Genomic DNA, 20,592 nt, shown 5'->3' with positions numbered 1-20,592 from the left:
CTGATTTTTTTTTTATTCTGATTTGTTCCGCAAGAAACACATGCATAGAACAAATAAATAAATTTACAATCTGCTTAATGGTAAATTAAAAAATTCGTGACCCGTCATTTTCACGGGTTTCCTAGTATTAAGAAAAATGACTTGACCGCGAGTGGAGTTCTTCCATCGTGTCCTCGTAGTCAGCGAAAGTGCAATAAAATTCATTTCCCGGGAAAAGACCTCTGCACGCGCACGAATGTCAACCATTCGGAACATTCGACCATTATCCTCGATTCGGGTTCCGTAAAAATGAGCACCGGCGAGCAGAGGAGCGATTAAGATATAAAATGACGAATAATTAAATGCAGCAAGCAATGCCGGCGTGCGCAGAGCCGGTGTCCTTTCACGAGTAGCAGCACGCGCCGAATTAATTACCGTATCGGGCTAATTATCGCTCGCAGACGGCCGTGCCTAGTCTAATCGTCGGCGAGAAAGCGTCGGTCGTATCGTCGACGGTATCGGAAAGCCTTTCTCGACTTTCGTTCGTGTTTCTTTTCACCGGCGCGGCTGAAAACGACAACGAGCCTCGACGGGGAGCGATCGATTACCGGTACCGGAAGAAGCTGGCTCGCGTCTTGTTCGCGGATCGTCGAGAGTAATTGATTGTAGAATTTTCGTCGGATTAGCCGGCGTCCGGGGGGGAGGGATAGATGAAAAACGGATATCGTTGCGCGGCGTATAGTCACGCCTGCGCTATGCAGGGTTCATAACCCGGTTCGGAGGCGGGAGGGAGCGGTAACTTACACCGGTAAAGCTTCTTAATAGGGCTCTAGGATCGCAGTGAAACGTTGTAGCGAGCGCGTGTACCTCGTTTGTAATTAGCGCTGAACCGTACGTACCCCGGCGTGCAATAATTCCTACGTGGTTTGCGTTCGACGCGAGCTGACCAACGAGCGAACGGGCGAACAAGCGCGCGAGCGAGCGAACGAGCGAGCGAGCTAGAGCGAATAAGCGAGCGAGCACAGCCATGCGTGGAAAATTTACTCTATCGGGGGGAATCGTGTTTCGTTCGACGGTTTACGATCCGCTCGGATATGCCCGCGATTGAAGCCGAAGCCCACGATGCAACGCGAACAACCACGCCTAAATTTAACGCTCGCGGTCCGCCAGGACTACCGAGCATACCTTAAATGGGTGGGGTAATGGATAGGTATCCCACGTGGATAGAACAACGTGGTCCGAGCTGTGCGAGATCGATTCAATTCATACCGATATCGATCTACCGAGCCGCCGGCTCATTGTCCGACGAGCAGTACCGATCCGAAAACGAATCGTGCTTTTCCTTCTACGTTTTCCCGTCGTTCTGCCCTAGTCTGCGGTCTCGAGCGTTCGTTACTCCCATGGAACATTTTCCGTTGCTGTCCGTCGTCGTGCATTGTTGCGTGCGAAACGGTGAGCTGTGTTCCCTTTTTATATTTAACCTTTAGCGCTCCGAGTGCCTTTCATCGCAATTGTGCCACTCTAAATGCGTTTGTTGCGACGTTGAATATTGCTTCGATTATTCCTCGGATCGTCAAGTTCGATCGTTGTTGTTGTTGTTGAGAATGTTGCGATGTGAATGTTGCGCATTCTGAAGAATTTTATCGTTTAGTTCGCATAATAATAGAACGGAGTAGTTCATTTTTCTTATTGCTCTCGAGTCTTTCATACATGATCTAGTCGTCTCAGGAAAATATTCTTTAACAGGTTGAGTGCGAAAATCGGTCCTTAAAATTCTCACAAAATCAAAGTAATTTGATTAATGAAACTCAAACTGGAAAGTGAAAATTTAACCGTAGTAAATGTTAGTTCATCTCTTGGCTATATTCTAAAAACATTAGAAACGTTCAGTTTGTTCAAGATATTACAATAAATTTGGAAAGCTGAACGAAAAATTAATCACTCACGTTAAGACCACTCAAGATCGCTCGCGTTAAGAGAAAAGATGATGCTGTTCGGTTAGTTAAAAAAGTAAACTCAATCGAACCTCAATCAGTGAATAAATAAATTGAACTAATAAAATGAATGAATAAAATGAATCAATAAAATGAATTGTTCCTAAGCAATTGAAGCGATAAGATTAACATTAGAAGCATTCAGTTTATTCAAGATATTACAATAAATTTGGAAAGCTAGTCGAAAAATTAATCACCCACGTTATGACCACTCGAGATCGCTCGCGTTAAGAGAAAATATGATGTTGTTCGGTTAGTTAAAAAAATAAAGACAATCGAACCTCAACGAGTGAATTAATAAACTGAATCAATTAAAATAGATTAATAAAATGACTTAATAAAATGAATCAATAAAATGAACTTTTCCTAAGCAATTGAAGCAATAAGAGTCAACAAGACGAAAGAACTGCGATCCAGCGCCACAGCGGTAGTATTTTTAGTATCGTTTCCAAACAAGCTATCCTGTTTACGCGAACGACGTTTCCCAAAAGCGTGGAGTGGTTATGCGACCCTTCGGACAGAAAACGATTTGGCTTATCCTTCGCGCAAGCATAGAGTAAATGGAAGCGACCCTATCCCGTTGACGCACGGCCACCAGAAGGCCGTCCAGCGGTTCAGGAAAAAGGGAGGACCGATTTCTCTCCCTCGGCCCTGATCCCTTTAAACTGGAAAAGCCTGGTGACGTAGCGCGCGAGGAAACGCGTGCGTGAGAACCGACGGAGCAGTCGTTTAATTGCGTCGCGGCGCGTAAACGTATCCCCGTGAACGTGAAGCCTGGAAAAGTGATCGTTGGTCCGCAGCCATGCACGCGTGACAACGCGGACCGCTAATTACTAGCTCCTCCGCCACTCCGGTCCCATTACCAGCCCTTACAGGTGCAATGTTGGCGACTAACTTGCCCGTAGAGCCGGCCGATCCGGGTTATCAAGCGCGAGTAATAAGGCCGCGGACCTAATTGACGCGACCCAATGCGTTCGCGCACCCTCGTTCCCGTTCGCAACCGTTTCATCCCCTACGACTGTTTACGCCGCCACTTGGAAATGTGTTGTGCCGCTCCGAAGCGCTGCGCGATTGACTTTGCTGTCTAAATTCACCAGCTGCCGTTAACACCGAACCTGCGGAGCATTGGAACTGGCAAACGTGTGCGAGTTAGGATCATAGCGGCCCAAAATTACATTTCCGAAAATTTAGTCTCGAGTTTGAAAATGTAATCTGTACGTTCTAAAGTATTAAAATGACGAGCGAAAGGAATTGTGAAGTTACTATGAATTGACTCTAAATGATCTTAACAATAAATTTTGTGCGTAAACGATGCGCATCTTGGTAAACAATTATGCTCCTTCTTTCTCGCAATTACGAAAATGTGACTTACGCCACTATGATTCTAAATCATTCGAATGTGTGTTGCTCTGTAAGAATGGCACGATTGAAATATATTTAATTTTCTGTGCCATTGTAAACATTTTTTAACAACAAACATGGAAACATATCTTTTACATATTTCGATGACTCACGCCACTTTCGAAATGAATAGCAAATCCTAGTCAGTGACGCTTACAATAAACAAAAATGGTGACAATGGACTTACTTATTTGCTTATGTTTCATATATTCTAATTTTCTTTATTACACGTACGTTGCATTTTTTTGTCATAATAATTACCGAGAATTTCATTTCCGTTTGCCAAACTTCGTCAATTTGAATGAATATTCGGCTGTGTTTCAATTTTATATTGGTGAACTGCAGGAAATAGAAAAACAATTCCAATACAATTGAAAAATCCTGCATGTTTTCTGTTTGCAACTTTTCTTCCATTTCTTGCAGCTTGTCGGTTGCAATATCGAATCGGAGCTCAGTCGAATATTCAAGGGTCGATTTCCCTTTGGATGGAATCTGTGCTCCGCGTATCCCCAAATTTTATCGACCCTCGGTTCTATCATTGTCTATATAACAAAAAGAGAGCCTCGGAATCTCGGGTTTCTGCTACAGAGGGTAAGCCATTTCGTTCCCGAGCGGCTACCCTCCCTTCTTTTGAAGTGGAGGCGTCAACACCCCCGCGACATACAAATATTTAATCGATCAAGGGTCCTTTTATGATTGAAACCGTTTCGCTCCACCCACGTCGGCGCCTATAAAAAAGTAAACTCTTCAAAGGAACCGCCGGCGAAACTTCAGTCGGATGAAAGCGCTAACAACAACTTATCCCCGCGCCGGCCATAGTGCAAATTAAATCTTCCAAAGCTGCAAACAGCGTTCACACAAATGCCCCGTTCGTCTCGGCGTTTATTATTCTCGATGACAGTTCGGCCGAGAACAAACGAAAGCTGATACGCGTATTTCGTACAGCGGAAGCGGGTCCACGCCTCAATTCTGAGAGAGACCCCAATTCGCGACACCGCGGAGGTGTCATAATCTTCGGGCGACGTTTCAAGAAATAAACACGGTCTCGCGTTCTATGAAAACAAGCGGCGGCGGCGGCGTATCGCAGTCGCTCAAATCGCTCGATCCAATTGCTCTTCGCGGAACGATATTCTTCGGCAGCAGGGGGAGGTAATTGGCGGAGCGTTTCCTTTGAATCCCGTTGACGCGAATCAGCCCGCGACCCCTTTCATCTCCCGCACGGTTCGCTCTATCGCGCCGGATAAATAAACAGGCGCGCGAGAGCAAAGAAACTCGCGGCCGCGCGAGTGGCCTGCGATTTAATTGACTCGTCGAGTTTCCCCTCTTCTCCACGAATTCACACGCACTCTAGCCGGTGGGAAGATTTTGAATAGCTCGATTCGCGCTCCTACCGACCCGCGGGATCTGCGGGCCCTAACTGTTCCACCTCGGTTACTCGCAAACTGTCTGCGTGGAAAAATCTTTCGGAAAATCCTGGTCGCCTCGCCTTCTCGTCCAGACGCGATAAGTTTTATCGAAAACGATCGCACGGTAATAAAATGTTACATTTTTTTATGTAAGAGTCGTGCCGAAATTAAGGCGCTCAATTCTAAAAGTGCTGTACATTGTACAAGAAATATCGGATCTCGCTATAATATTTTTGTATTCGGAGCTCCGTTTTCGAGGAAATCGAAAGCATTCCGACTATTTAATCCTTTAGAAAGATGAACGAACTTTGAAGTCGATTTTCTCGAAAACGCAGCCCCCGATGAAAAAATGTGATATCAAATTTGTTTCTTATTTCTTCATGTAGAATCACCTTCTGCTCGGTTGTACTACAAATTCCTGCCCACCTTGTATAGAAACAAAGATGTACACCCCTTTTCATAGCCTGAAGGGCAAATAAACGTTTTACTACTACAAATGTTAACGATTAATCCAATCGACCGTTTCTTATCGACGATTTCTCGAAACAGAAAGCGGACGAATTTTCACTGCAAAACACAGGATTTAATCAGTATACTGCGGATTTTATGCGCTTGTGACAAAAATGAGCGAGCGAAACATAAAACAGAGAAAGAATTTAAAGAATTCAAAAATGTTGATATATTTCTTTCAGTTTATTAAAATTATTCTGTTAACTATCTTATTTATCTCTTCTATTATCTAAAACTATTCTATACTATTAAACTATTCAGTTTATTGACGGAGAAAAGAAATTTTTGTTTGAAATTTCTGTTTCTTAAAAATGATGCGACAGATTTTGATTTTACAGTCTACATACGGTAATGTCTCTCTAATTGACGCTCAGATTGTGCACGAAAATGAACGAAAATATGGGAATAGGAGATACGATTATTCGAGCCTTGCAGCTCGTTTTTATAGTTGTTGATGATTCGTAACTGTAGAACGAGGCGCGCAAGATTCAATTGAATCGTATCTCCTCTTCCCAAATTGCCCATTTTTGTGCGCAATCTAAGCGTCAATAAGGGAGACATTTACTGTACTTTGATCCGCGGTCTACTAAATCAGTCTTCGGCCTAAAATCGTAGGCTACTGTTCCAGGAACCCAAGAGCCCATTGGTTCCGCTGACACGTTTCTCTTGTCCACCGTTCTCGTATTTGTTTTCCGGAGGTGTCGGGTTGCCGGATCCTGGGCCCCTTGCCGTTTGCTCTCGCCCCTTCTGGCAGCCGGCGAGCGACAGACCCGTCTCTGTTCCGTTCGTTTAGATAACACGCGAGCTCATTGTCGCGTTATCTGCTCGCGGCCGCGACGCTGACGGTGCTTGAGAACCTCGAACTCGCAGCACTCGAACCGTCGTCACCGTGAACGCAGCGCGACGTTGAAACAGAAGACGATCCTTGGAATTCTAATCACAATGTCAGCTAAAAGTTGGCTGCCCGAGTGTGCTGCGCGCCCCGCCGGGGGTTTCAGTTCTTCTCTCTGCCTCGAGTCGAGCGGATCGGTGTCGATCGTCGACCACCTTCGTCCTCGCATCGTCTCGAATCGTTGGATTTCGTCGATCGGATTCGATATATCACGCGAGAGAGAGCTCTGTGTTTTGTAGTGCCGGATCGATCGAGCATGATTCAGGTAGCTCGGTAACTACGATCGTTTCCGAGAGCGTGGTCTCCGCGAGATAATCGTTGCGTTCCTCGTTCCAGAGACGTATTCGGGGTAGCATAGCGCTTCCGGAGGATCGCCAGGAAAGGAGTTTTAACGGCAGCTTCAGGATAGGTCCAGCAGAGTGTTTAAGTCTGTCCACGAGCTTCTACCCACTGGGCGGGGACACGGTGAAGGGAGGAGACAGGTTCACCCTTGTTTTATTAACGACGACGACCTAATTAACAGTTCTATTCTTCTGCTTTCTGTTTTCGACAATGCGCTCCGCGCTTCGCTATTCTGCTTTTTTTTTTCTCCGCGGATCGCTAAAACGCGTCCCACATCCTCATGCATTCGCAATCGCGTCCTATATTCGACGCTTTCGAGCGGCGGCGCGCGTTTTCGTTACGCTCTGCATGGTGCACAAGTGGTTGCTTCTTTTTCTTGCCCTGGTTCTTCTTCCAGTGTCACCTCTATCTTCCTTTTCCTTTACTTCGCCTTCTTTCCGCGCTTCTTCTCCGTTTGCTCTTGCGACGACAGTCTCTCTCCCGCGAGTTTTCTTTTCTGCGCCGGTGTTCGCCAACTTTACGCGACGATAGTTGGCTTTTTCCGAAGCGGAGAACAGAAACTTTTCTTTTATTTCGCCCGAAACTTCTGCCGTTCCGAGCGATTTTCCATCTTCGCTGCGCCCTCGTTCAGAAAATTGCTCGATTAAAGTCGAGCGGCCCTTCGGAGAACGAATGTCTTCGTGGAAGTTAGGCTCGCGCGCAGGAAAAGCATCGAAAGCGATCGAATAGAAATCGGGTCAGCGGCGCTGATAGATCGAGGATGTTTTTTGCGCTTGTGAAACGCATCGCCGGACGATCTATATACTAATTATCGAGCGGAATTTGAATGTTTTAGAAAGTCGCGTTAAAAATTGAGCAACACTTCCTGCGCAAGTACTAATTTCATCGGTTTAAAATGTTCATGCCAGCGCTGAGCTTTGTGCAAATGTTTGTGCTCGGTGAATAATTTTGCAGGTGCGCAAACATCCTTCAACATTTCCACAGAGTTTAGCACTGCGTGACGAATTTTGGTAAATATTTGACGGATTTAGGGCAGCGCCACTGAAGTAAATGTTTGCACATATTTTTACCGATTAAATGAACTCTCGCGCGCAACCGTTCGTTTTGTTTTTATGTTATTTATTCAAAACCATTAATTTACATAGATTACTGAACAAGTGCAGAAGTTAACAATGTCCTCGAAGTAGTTGTCTAATCTAAGTGAACGTCCAATGAATAAATGATTTGACAGTAATTATTGGCAAAAGTGACAACGCGCGTTATTGGATCTGTAACGAAAAAGCAAAGCTTGAAGCAGACGGGTGGAATATACGTGTAAATAAAAAAAGATCTTATTGGTATATACAACGGATCACATGTTAAAGACGCACAGTTAAATTTATACAGGAATGTGCATAATTATAGACAAAGTTACTTTTACGTTTTTATTGATATGTAAACGAAAACTTGAGAAAATATCATATTTATATATTTATATATTAGAAACAATAGAAAATATCAAATTTGCATATCTTTATATCAGAAATAAAAATACTTTATATTAGAAATAGAAATACAAAAATTTGGTATTTTGTTAAAATTTTTTTTAAATATACAGGGTGTCCCAAAATTATGATACTGCCGGGAAATGAGGGATTCCTGAGGTCATTTGAAGTAACTTTTTCCTTAGTGAAAATGCAATCAGCGGCTTCGTTCACGAGTTATTAACGAAAAACACTGACCAATAAGAGATCGTGTACGGCTGACGCCCCGCCCTCGCGACCACTGCCGCTGCGTCAGACGGCCGGCGCGACGCGATACTGACCGCAAGGGCGGAGCGCCGGCTGCACAAAACCAAAAAAATATATATACAATTGAATATTTCTATTTCCCACTATTTTTAATACAGAAATATACAAATATAAGTTGTTTTGTTAAGTTTTCGTTTAAACATCTCTGCACATAATTGTCGCGGTCGGTTCAGGATACTAAATCAGGATACTAAGGATACTAAACACAGAAGCCGCAAGTCTCACGAAGCTGTTCTTAACTTTTCAAAATTAAACTGCAACTTTCCAAAACTAAGCTGTAACTTTCCAAAATTGAATTGTATCTTTCCAAAATGAAATTGCATCTTTCCAAAATTGAACTATGCGCCATCGAAGTCCAACTTTGGATACGTACAATTTAATGTTGGAAAGGTTTCGTGAAAGTTCGAACGGAGAAACAGGATATAATTCTTTTCCAAGATAGATCCTTGCGCTTGACGCATTTTCCGCTCAGCAGACTGGGCAGGCCGCGGCGGCGCGGCGCGGCGCGGCGCACCGGTAAATCGCGGCGTTTGATTTATTCAACGCCAACGCAATTAACCGGCTGTTATTCGAGATAGCCGCGACTCGGAGGTGGATGTATCCCTATCGTGCTTCACCGGACCGCTCTCGGTATCGAAGGCAGCTTGAACACAATACGATGTAATCGCTTGTCGTTCGCGGAAGGCTTACTCATTCCTTGCAACGACGTTCGTACGAGCGCGCGCGCGCGCGCGCGCACCTGCGACTAATCACCAGTATTTTTAGATGGGACCCTGTTCGAGCATTAGTACAGTACAAACTGGTGCTGCTCGTAAATTTTATCGTACCTCCAGGTGAACTGTTAATCGTCGTTACGGTGCGCTCGGGGCTCGCCGAACGCTCTTATTAACGCATTCGCCTGGCATCGTCGCTCTCTCTCTCTCTCTCTCTCTCTCTCTCTCTCTCTCTTTCTCTCTCGATAAAAGCGCGCAATACTCTCCAAGAATAATAGTTGACAATCTATCTAAGAGATCGCCAAAATAAATCTGAGCATTCGATATCATTTGCAAAATAGAGTCCAATTTGAGTCAGGGTTATGTCAAAGTTATCTCTCTCTTTCTCTCTCTCTCTCTCTCTCTCTCTCTCTCTCTCTCGATAAAAGCGCGCAATACTCTCCAATAATAATAGTGGAAGATCCATCTAAGAGATCGCCAAAATAAATCTGAGCATTCGATATCATTTGCAAAATAGAGTCCAATTTGAGTCAGGGTTATGTCAAAGTTATCTCTCTCTCTCTTTCTCGACAAAAGCGCGCAATACTCTCCAAGAATAATAGTTGACAATCTATCTAAGAGGCCGCCAAAATAAATCTGAGCATTCGATATCATTTGCAAAATAGAGTCCAATTTGAGTCAGGGTTATGTCAGAGTTATGTCTCTCTCTCTCTCTCTCTCGATAAAAGCGCGCAATACTCTCAAATAATAATAGTGGAAGATCCATCTAAGAGATCGCCAAAATAAATCTGAGCATTCGATATCATTTGCAAAATAGAGTCCAATTTGAGTCAGGGTTATGTCAGAGTTATCTCTCTCTCTCTCTCTCTCTCTCTCTCTCTCTCTCTCTCGATAAAAGCGCGCAATACTCTCCAAGAATAATAGTTGACGATCCATCTAAGAGATCGCCAAAATAAATCTGAGCATTCGATATCATTTGCAAAATAGAGTCCAATTTGAGTCGGCAAGACTCGGAGATTTGCAAGAAACCGTTTCTGAAACTCTAAGTCATTGAAAAGATTGATAAGTAGACTGCTGATCTGACGCATTCATCAAAACCAATAAATGTGCGAATGCACTGGAATTATACAAGAATTCTGGTACACTATTTTCGACTTACTAAACTTATTCACAAAGAAAATACATTCTCATCTAGTTCTCGTTTCTGACAATTGACTTGGCAAGTTTCGATTTCGCATAAAGATCCGCGATCCATCGATAAACAAATTAGACAAATTGACAGATTAAACAAGATAAAATTCTCGAAACAGTGACCCGTCGACGCGGCAGAATAATTTCTCAAATTACAGGACGCGCAATAAAGACCGATTAGTATCGTCGTCGAAGTTCTCTACGAGATCGGCAAGATTTTCGCGGCTAGATAGGCCTGACAACAAGGCCTGCGTGGAAAGAGATAGACGATAGAACACGAGATAAGGTGGCATCCGGCGACCATGGTGAATTCGCGGAACGCAGCTCGCCTTCCGGTAAATCGGAAACGCGTCGCGATTTTTCGCAGCTGCAGGCCTTTCTGCGCGTACAAGGAACGGTCGATGTGTCCGCGTTTATCGTGTTCGGCGCCGATAACAGAACGCCGGGATAGATCGCCAGCCGAACGTGGAACGAATCCCGAGCATTCTGCACGCGCGTTTCGAGCCGAACCGATCCAATCCGATCCGATCCGATCCGATCCGAGACGAGACGAGCGTTCAAAGCGGCCCGATACGCGCCATATTTAATAGCGATAACGGCTTGGCTAACGACCGATCGCGTCCCCGCCGGGCGATACCGCGAGTGATCCATGGATCGCGGGGTTCGATCATCTCTCGGGCTTCTTCTTGCGCGTCCTCCGTAATGTCTTTGGGTTCCCGTTTCACGCGCTCGCGAACTTTCGCAGAATTTCTGCGAGAACGGAGCAACGATGATGGAAACGTCGGCGGAGCTTCTTTTTTTTGCATGCTGCGGTCGCGTTGTTCCACGGTTTTCCATTATTCCCGGCGGAAGAATCGAAGCAGCGTCGCGTTGCGTGCATGCTCGATCGGATCTCGATCGAGAGTAACGGTGCTCGGTTTTTGCATTCAAACAGATCGATCGCATCGCGGCTTCTTGCCGCTCGTAAACGCCCGCGGAATTGCTTCGATCGTGTGGCAGGCGAACCCGAGATTAATTTTTATCGTCGATCGGAGAGATTAACGCTGCGTTTTCTCGTTTCGATCGCGATCCATATTTATTCGCGCTGCCGCGAGAGTTTCTTTCGGTTCGTTTACTTTCCCGATGTCTCCGAGAAAATTTGTTCTCGTGATTAGCTGTCTGGAAACAGATAAATTAGATACAGTTTTAGAGTATGAGATGAGATACAGATAATAGAATTCTTTTGTTAACTAGATAAATACACGATGAAATGTGTTGAATGTATAAAAAGATAAAGATAAACGAAATGGGATTACATACATAAGTACAATGACGAAACAAAAATCGGTCGATAAAATCAAATCATTTATAATTTGATACACTTTTATTGATAACTCGTAAACGTATCGTATATATTGTATATATTCCTTCATCTCGAGTCAACAATTCTTAACTCAAGGATTCAAGTTACGTGGACCAATTTGAAAGTAATTATTCCGTTTTAAAAAGTGCCCGAATACTTTGCTGACCGATCATGCGTGAAAAGTATAAGAGAAATCGATTTGTTAGGATTTGGTACACGAGAATCCACCTTAATTCGCGTTCTCTCGCTGGTCAATGTCTAGAATTCGAGCTCGCTGGAAAGTCGGAGAGCGACCTTCCCTCGCGAGACTTGGCGCTCCTTTCTTCTTCCGCTTGAATCGCCAATTTATACCGTCTGAACTTTTACAGGCGCTCGTTAAAGAATCGCGAGTTATCCGTGAAAATTACAAGCGGCGCGCTGCGAGCGTTCGTCTCAAGGAGAAACTCTTTTTCGCGCGCGCGCGCGCGCTCGGTTGCACAGAGTTGCGCGCAGTTGCACGGAGAGTTGCACGCAGTTTGTTGGTCCTAAGAAATCGGGTTAACGCCGGCACGTTCGCTCGACACTTGCTCCGCGGACAAAGCTGTTGCGAGAGCACGCATAATTGCGCGTAAACCTCCCGCGAACCGTTCCCGAGGAAAGTTCTATTATCTTTTTGTCCGAGCACCCTTTCTCCGACATTATCGAGTCTTTCTTATCGAGCTTTCCACCTCGAGGTTACAGGCGACGGGAAAACCGGCTGCAACGGTTTGCAGTTTCAGCATTCCTGCACTCGCCTGCAGACCGAATTTCAACTAGCCCAGCGATTCCTCGGGCTTCGGACCCGACTCGCGTTTCTACCGGGTTTTGCAATTTTCGAATGGCTACACGGATGCACCGGCTGCATTTGGAATTTTTTTTCGAGCGACGGGCTTCGGGCATTGAAACTTTGTGCACACGTGCGGCGATCTTCAGGGAAGACAGAGAAATTGATTGCAGGTGAAACCTGCAATTCAGTCGACGTTGTTGTGGCTCGAACGGAACGCGTTACGAGGCAAATAGGCGCGCATGATTGCCATAAAATCAATCGTTGCAGCCGTCCGAAATAAAGAGAATAGAAAACGCTATTAACTCGTTCGCATACGATTTCCTGCGCAACTATAATTAGGATTACTTTGTCTTCAACATTATGCCTTTCGGTCCAGTTAGCTCGACATTTTTATAAAATCTGAGCTATTTATTCAATGATATAAAAATTGATAAGTTAAGAGGTATCATATTGATACTTTATCGATCTTCACAAGTATTTAGAACAACTGATTCAAATCGTTAATAATTTCCTTAACAATCAAAGCAAATTTACATTGATTGCAGATTTGCGTTCACATGCTAGATTGTTTCATTCATTTATTCACGGGAAAAACCTTTTGATATAAGAAAAAGTGCTACTTAGGCAAAAACAAAATACACATCGTACGGTTAACATTCATTAGTCAAAACTGTAGAAGAATTTAAAGAAGATAAACTTTGCAACTTGTTGAAGCCGATAGAAAAGTAAATAAATCTCTGTGCATTACGTGCTTTTTGCGATTAACGCAGACAATGCCTGTTTTGCATAAAAGTCCGCAGTCTGTTAGCGACAGAATTAAAACAAACGACGAACAATAAAAAAAAGATTATAACGCCGGAAGTTCAAAGTTTCGATGTCTACGATAAGTATGCTCCGTTTTGAGTTCGCATGGGGATTAGAAGCAAATTGGATAATCGGCGTTTGGAATGTGGTAACCTGTCGTTCGGATGAAAACTCGACCGAGCAACGTTGAAATTGAAAATCTCGCTTGCAGTTTAGATGACGCTGATTAGCGAGCCGTTCGAGGCGGATTAGCGATGGATCCGCGTCGAGTGGACTCTGTGGGCGTTCACGTGTACCGTACTTGCATACCAGGCCAAGCGCACCAGTTGCACTTATTACCGGAGATTGTACGCTGGCTCTCGTTTACATCTTACATGGCCGCGCGGGGAACGCGAACCTACGCCAAATACGGCTGCAAATCTAATTAACTGCACTTTCGAATTATCTATTCTGCCCCGGCCCTTCGCCGAGCCATTTATAGCATCGTCGCTCTGAAACTCGGCACGGCACGTATTTTTCAGAACGCGATGGAACCCTTAACAAAGGGCGCACACTTTTTTTCCCCGATCCAGGTTTATCAATTAATCCATGAAAATCTGCATTCGCACGGAGATCCGATACTTTCAGGAATTAGGGGACGTCGAACGCTGTTAATAATTTTGCAGCAGAATATCAGGCATGATAAGACTGCTGGTAATTACGATACTTTCAAGATCAATCATTTTTGTTTCACGAATTCTGTAGCAATAAAATACGATGTCATAATATTAATTAAAAATATTCACAATAATATAATATTATAATCTGCAGCAATGCGATACAATATAATTTATAATATAATATTTATTAACGATATTTACGATATTAGAATATTATAATCTGTAGCAATGCGATCCAAGTTTTATTTGCATATAATATCTTCACCGTGTAACATCACTAGAATGCTGATTTTTATGGATTTATTGTTACGAGGTAAAACGTAAAACACAGCTGGAAGATATACGAAATTCAAGCTTATCAGTTATTTCCAACTCGCTAAAATTATCGAAGACAGGGAGAAACGTTTATTCGGTTCTCGTGTGCTGTAAACGATAAAGAGAATGTTTATTTTGTCGCTAGTAGCTGATCCGGGAATCTTCTCCAAATAAAAGGAGTTAATTATTCCACGAAAACCTGTATTCGCGCGAACATCGAAAACGTATTTTTCCGAGCACATTACGATGCTGAATTTCAGGAGACCGAACAGCTGTAAATGAGTAAGAGTCTAGTGGGTGCAGATATTCGAGATCGGTATTCCAGTCGAACCGGATCCGTCCATTTTTGTCTCGAAACCCGTTGAAAATCGCGGCAAGAGCGAATTGTCGATCCGTTTCGATTCGTTCGGATCCGATCCGGAAACCAGTCGCGGAACGAGTTTCCCTCTTACAAAGTTTCGATCGGAGGCACACGCCTCGACCGATTTACAGCCGATCCGGGTTTCCGTTCGCGTGGAAATCGCGTGTAGCCTCGCCGACTGCGTTGTTTCAGCGGGCTGGCTGTTCCCGATGCTCGAAAAACCGTGTCGGACGTATTTATTCGCTCGTAATTGCGTGAGCTTCGTTATCCGGGGAGCACGCGCCCGTCGATCATTGTACGTTTCTACGAGGAGCGGGGCGCACGCATAATTCGCGGTCTCTTTAACTCGCTTTGTACGAATTACAAACACATTGCCAATTTATTCGACATTTATTTGGACGTCTTGCTGCTTCCATTACAATGCGTGCCTCAATTAACACTGGGAAAATGACGGATCGCTAATTTTTGAATTCACGATTATGCAGATTGGAAAGATACGTTTATGAATTATTTATACAATATATGTGCTACTTGCGGCAAATATTACGACACTTGTTAAAAATCAGAATAAATGTCTTATTGTTACTTTTATAAACGGATGTAAAACAGCTGCTTTTAGTGCACCGTAAATCTAGTAATAAGAAATTGATTCAATCATTTTCTATGAAAGACTTTTCATAATTTCAAAATTTTGATAATAAATACGGATCTGGTCGTTACGAGATTTAGTGTAAACAATTTTGGTTTTTTACGTCGAGCACTTTTAATGTCTCTTAAGATCTTTAACTTTCGACGATGGATTTCTTCGCTCTATTTTTACGCGGTTTACGTGTGCGCAGCGAGTCGAATTTTTCTGTCGCTTATCGAGTTGCATAACCATCGCGGAAGTTGTTATTATCGGGAACTTATCAATCGATGAAATAATTTTTCGAGCTATGCTCACCGGAGAATGCTATCAGTGCCCCGGGTCGTCAGTTATCAGGACAAGTCGGCTGACAACTTGATCCGATAAATCGACTACTCGTGCTGTCGGGCTGGCCAACTAATAACGTGTAATCCTGTTACGTTTCGCGCTGGCAAATTGAAAAACTTCTGTTTCTTACCGAATCTATGTATGCGTTCGTTCGATCAAATTTATCGAGCCGTGCAAACTCGAGTTAGACGTCCGAGGCGATCATTACACCACCTGTCCTCCGAGGAGAGCTTAAATTCGTTTCGATAACTTCGCGATTCGATGTAACGAATACGACGGTATAAAAATTCCCAGAATGTCTTGCGCCGATTTGTTCAAAATCTTATCTAAAGAAACGAAGATCAGATCAGTTATTATGTTACATAAAAGTCTTATAAAATTTCTAAAGTTTCACTGCAGTCAGACAACATTTGCCCGTCATTTTGTATAAACATTATTTCGTAGAAACGGCTTTTGTTCATAAAACAGTCTAAACGAGTTACGTTATAAATTGGTGCATGCTGTTAGATCTTCTCAATATTCGTTTGTAAAATGCGCTTGGAATTAGTGATCTACTCATTTTTTTGAACTTTCTGTACATAAACATGTTCATTTAGACAATTCAACATACAGGGTGTCCCAAAAATGTCTCGCAATCCGAAAGTGGCGGGTTCCTCAGGTCATTGAAAGCAACTTCTTTCTTTACAAAAAATTTCTCCGAGGCATCGTTAACGAGTTATTAACGAAAAACAGTGACCAATGAGAGGCGAGCTCGGCTGGCGCGAGGCGACCGAGCCAATGAGCGGAACTGGGCGTCGTGCGCTGGTTGGCTGGGCCGCCTCGCGTCAGCCGTACTCGATTCTTATTGGTCACTGTTTTTCGTTAATAACTCGTTAACGGTGCCTCGGAGAATATTTTTGTAAAGGAAGAAGTTGCTTCAAATGATCCGAGGAACCCGCCATTTCCGGATTTCGAGACATTTTTGGGACACCCTGTGGTATAAACATACGGTGGTGTGAATAATTACAGACTCGAAGTAACTTTGACATTTTCAGTGATGTTTAAGCAAATACTTCTATGTTAGAAATAATATAACATTGAAATATACAAATACAGTTTCCTTTTAGTTTTTGCCTAGGTATCAGTAACAATATAAAAGTCATTTTAAGCCTATGCAATGTGACTTCGAATCAATATAAGGCAGCGACTTTGTCGATTTCTGTTCCCGATTCGATGCACAGTGCGCCGCGTGGATTAGAAGCGTTTATGAGTGAACGTACACGGTGTATATCTCTTCCGCGTTTTTTTTTTATGATAAGTAAGCAGTGGGCATCGATAAAATCATTCCGATATCGAGGGGATAAGATTCACGGGTCGATAGTAACGAGCGTGTCGATGCTGGAGCGAACGGGACGACAGAGCCGGCCGGAAACGAGAGGAGAAAATAATTATCCCGCGAACCGTTCGAACATCTGGGTATAATCGGTATTCTGTCGATACCGCGGAGATATCGAGCGAGCAACGCGCTCAAAGCGACCAGTTTCCATGAAACTTCCAATTGAAAAATCGCATCGTTCTCGCTGGCCGTGGACACGGAGCCTTCGAAGCTTTCCGATTTCCCGGCTCTCGTCTAGATTTCCCTCGTTTGTCCGGTTGAAAAGACGCTTTCCTGCGGTCTGTACGCTCCCGCCCAGGCACGATCTGCGCGCAATCAATGAGCCATGAATACGCATTGATTGCCGCCGAGGAGAAATTCGATGTCTACTCCATGCCTCGTGTTTTGCTAATTTTATTCACGACTCGCAGTGAGCCGCGGTCTCTTTCGTTCTCCTCTCCAGGATAATTCACAAAGTGATAGGCAGCACGAGTTTTACTCGCCATTGTCTCGCCTACTTTATTGTTTACAATTTCGCTCGTCGCTAGACCGCGGATTTCACGCAAAATAAAAATTGTCTGCATTAATTACAAGATACAGGAGCTACGCAGATGTTGATTTCGTTCTTTAATCGTTTTAATAATAAAATAAATAAAATAAGGTTAGGGATTAAACTGCTCTGATTAAACTGCTTAGAATAGTTTGTAATTATTTTTATTTTTCATATTTTTCATCAATTATTTTATAACTTTCTTTTCAACACATTGTTTGAAACTCTTTCAAGATGCGTTAATGTTTGATACACCTTGTCGAATACATGTGAAAATTTCAATTAGTAGAAATTTCATGGTCGGATAAGAATTTTAGCGGCCTCGAACGCAGCTTCAGGAATCTTTTGTCTCTGCCAATAAAACTCGGGTCCTTGTTTCGTTATCGTCTGTAATTGAAAACGTCCGCCGAAAGTTTCCGCCGCGAACATAATTCAATGATCGTCGCAGGATAGCGAATTCTCTCCGAAGTGCTGAAGGAAAAGCGTTAGTCGCAAGAGTTCGGTTCTACGATTCTTCTTCAACTTTCGTCCGGCTTTTCTTGCTGCTCTTTCTTCGGCAATCTGTCATGTCTGTCCTTCTCTTCGACTTTCTCTCTCTCTCTCTCTCTCTCTCGTCGACTCGCTGTTTGCTTCCGATACTAAAAGGCCAGATACTTTCAGAGACCGCCGAACCAGATTCCCCCCGTCCTTCCTCGTCTGTGAAGATTGTAGCGTTCGGCGCAGGGATCACCACTACGTCACAGAACCACCCTATTCTAGACGGGTGCAGGACGGGGCGCGACAGATTCATCCCTAGGTTTCGATCGCGCGACGATCCTGGATCCGGTGTGATGTGACGTAGTGGATCTCTCTGCGTCGTCCTTCCATCGATGAGGACGATCGCTTTCGGAAGAACGTGGTACTGACTGTCTCCCCTCCCGTGAAATCTGCACTCGCTCCACCACCATAGAGACATTATAAATCTTGTACAAATAAAGTCGCTGCGACGCGTAGCAGAGGAAAAGGCCGATTTACGAGCGCAAAATTCCGAACGCTGCTGATTATCGATAATTCGGTGTTACATGTACTCTATATACATATTAAATGAGCATAAAAAAGGGTAATAGAATTGAAATATTTTTCTTGTTTAAAATAGCGCAGAGAAAGCTACGTGTTTCAATTTTAGAATGCCAGTTCTAATTTACAATTACTCTTGTAAATTTTCTTTTTATTTACAAAGGTATAATTTTTAGAAATTAAATTCACAATAAGAACGATAAAAATGCAAACAATAATACAAATAATAATACAAATAAAAAGAAAACAATTGTTACAACTTGGAGCGTCATAATTACTACTGAAACAATGATTACTTAACCTTATAATTATTATAATTATTACTAATTATTGCGCACTCAAATTTGATATTTTTAATACTACTGCTTTACCACGCTTGACAATGATTGATTCGAGAAGTACAAATGTCGACTTTAACTTCTACGAACATGTGCGTTAATGCGAAAATTAGTATCGAGTGCCCACACTATGAATGATATTTTGACTTTTGCACTCTTAAATCAGCATTTATCCCCACTGTGCGACGTCGCTATTCTATTCGGAGCTTCCTAGATTTTGTATCCTCAGCGACACGATATTTATTTGCGACTGTCGTCATCGTTACCAGGTATAAATATCTTGACAACATCGAACGAATGTATCGAGTCCTCTGGACATTGTACGCTTTTATACTCGAAGATAGAAACTGCGAACACTATACAACAATTTACCCTCACTCCTCTCGTTACACGCATCCCGTTCCTCGCTGCAAATGAATGCAGCAGAGGAAGTGCACAATATACACGCAATTAAAATGACAATAAAATGCTGCACAATTGGGTGCAACAAGGTGCACGTAAGTTTTGCACAACTATTCACGATGCGACTTATTCTAACACTAAATTCGTAAACCAAAAATCGTAGAACAATTTTGTTAACGTGTCTATTTATTAATATTCAATAACATTGGTACCGCTATTTTCAACTTATCAAACTTACTAAAAGGAACAAATTATTTCTATTTATTGTTTCTCGCAATCGTCCAGCTGTAACTTTCTTAATTTTAAGAATTCAGACACAAGGTTTCGTCGATGTGCTTTTGAACTCGCATTCTTCAAGAAAACGTGTACAAAAATCGTTCGTTTTCAAAAAACGTTTTCTACTTCACAGTAGAATACGTTCATAATTATCGATCTTCAGATTACCGTGTAATAGATCTGTAGAGCAAAGATCGCTCGTAAGATAAAATCGTCGGGAATCGATCGCCGATCTAACGATCGATAGGAGGGTAGAAAGCGTTCGCGGTTCGAACTTCGCGTATTTTTCACGGGCCCGAGCTCGCCGGGAATGTGATTTCGACGCGTACGCCCGAAGAAAGAACTTTCTAACGACGGGACACGCCTCGTTTATGAGGAAAGTATCCGCGAGGATCGGCGGCGGCATGTCGATCTCTCCTAATCTGCGCGTGTCACCTTGGTGCGACGTACCTGTGTCGATCGGCGTCGATCCGCGACGATCGCGAAGGTGGAGGAAATGTGTCACGAGGCGGATTCGTTCCGCGCCTACGCGCCGCGAGACAATCGAGCCCGAACGGTGCCACGTGGATCGGCCTGGCTCGCGATCCAATTTGTATCCGACCTAATTATCGTTGTTCCCCGGCCGTGGATGTTGCGCCACGCCGACTCTCCAATCCGGAGAGCGTTGGCGACCTGCGGTCCTCGAACCTCTCGAACTCGGCTCGCAACCCGATTTTATTTTCGAGCCGGAAAATCGAGAGTCGATCGAGCGACCACTCGGAACAACCGGGTCAACCGTCGGCCAATTATGTATATACTAACAAGGAACGCGTTTTTTTTTCACCGAGCACCTGCGATGGTGCTGTGCGTAACGCGTTCGACAATTCCATAAAAATTTTCATCGCGACGAGAAAACTGTACCTGCAGCAAACTGTTTTCATAATTATCCATGCATTGTAATCGACGCCGAATCTTTGAGCGATCGAAGTATTATACTTTGACCAGATGTATTTCTGTCTTGATTAATAAATTATGTTGTCGCGTTTATTCTACGCATTCCTATGGTGGCATTTTTAATGAATTCTTTACTTAATCGTCAACTAAATTACTTAATTAATGACAGCTGTGTTAGAAGTCGGCTCTCGTTGGTCACTTCGTGT

The 20,592-nt window shown here is 43.5% G+C and overlaps 1 protein-coding gene and 1 long non-coding RNA gene across 6 annotated transcripts in view; both read left to right on the top strand.

The window, feature by feature from the left end:
* Prosap (SH3 and multiple ankyrin repeat domains prosap) overlaps positions 1-20,592 on the top strand; it is a 310,745-nt gene that overhangs the window by 49,606 nt on the left and 240,547 nt on the right. The gene's annotated exons all lie outside the window — the stretch shown is intronic.
* LOC143259149 (uncharacterized) lies at positions 3,335-20,494 on the top strand. Its single transcript, XR_013032956.1, has 3 exons — positions 3,335-6,447; positions 6,519-6,664; positions 18,042-20,494. It is a non-coding gene; the product is annotated as an uncharacterized LOC143259149 (long non-coding RNA).

The sequence above is a fragment of the Megalopta genalis genome, chromosome 3 (assembly GCF_051020955.1).
Source record: "Megalopta genalis isolate 19385.01 chromosome 3, iyMegGena1_principal, whole genome shotgun sequence".
NCBI lineage: Eukaryota > Metazoa > Arthropoda > Insecta > Hymenoptera > Halictidae > Megalopta > Megalopta genalis.
Note: the sequence above shows the minus strand (reverse complement) of the source record. Positions and strands in the feature narration are given on the sequence as shown.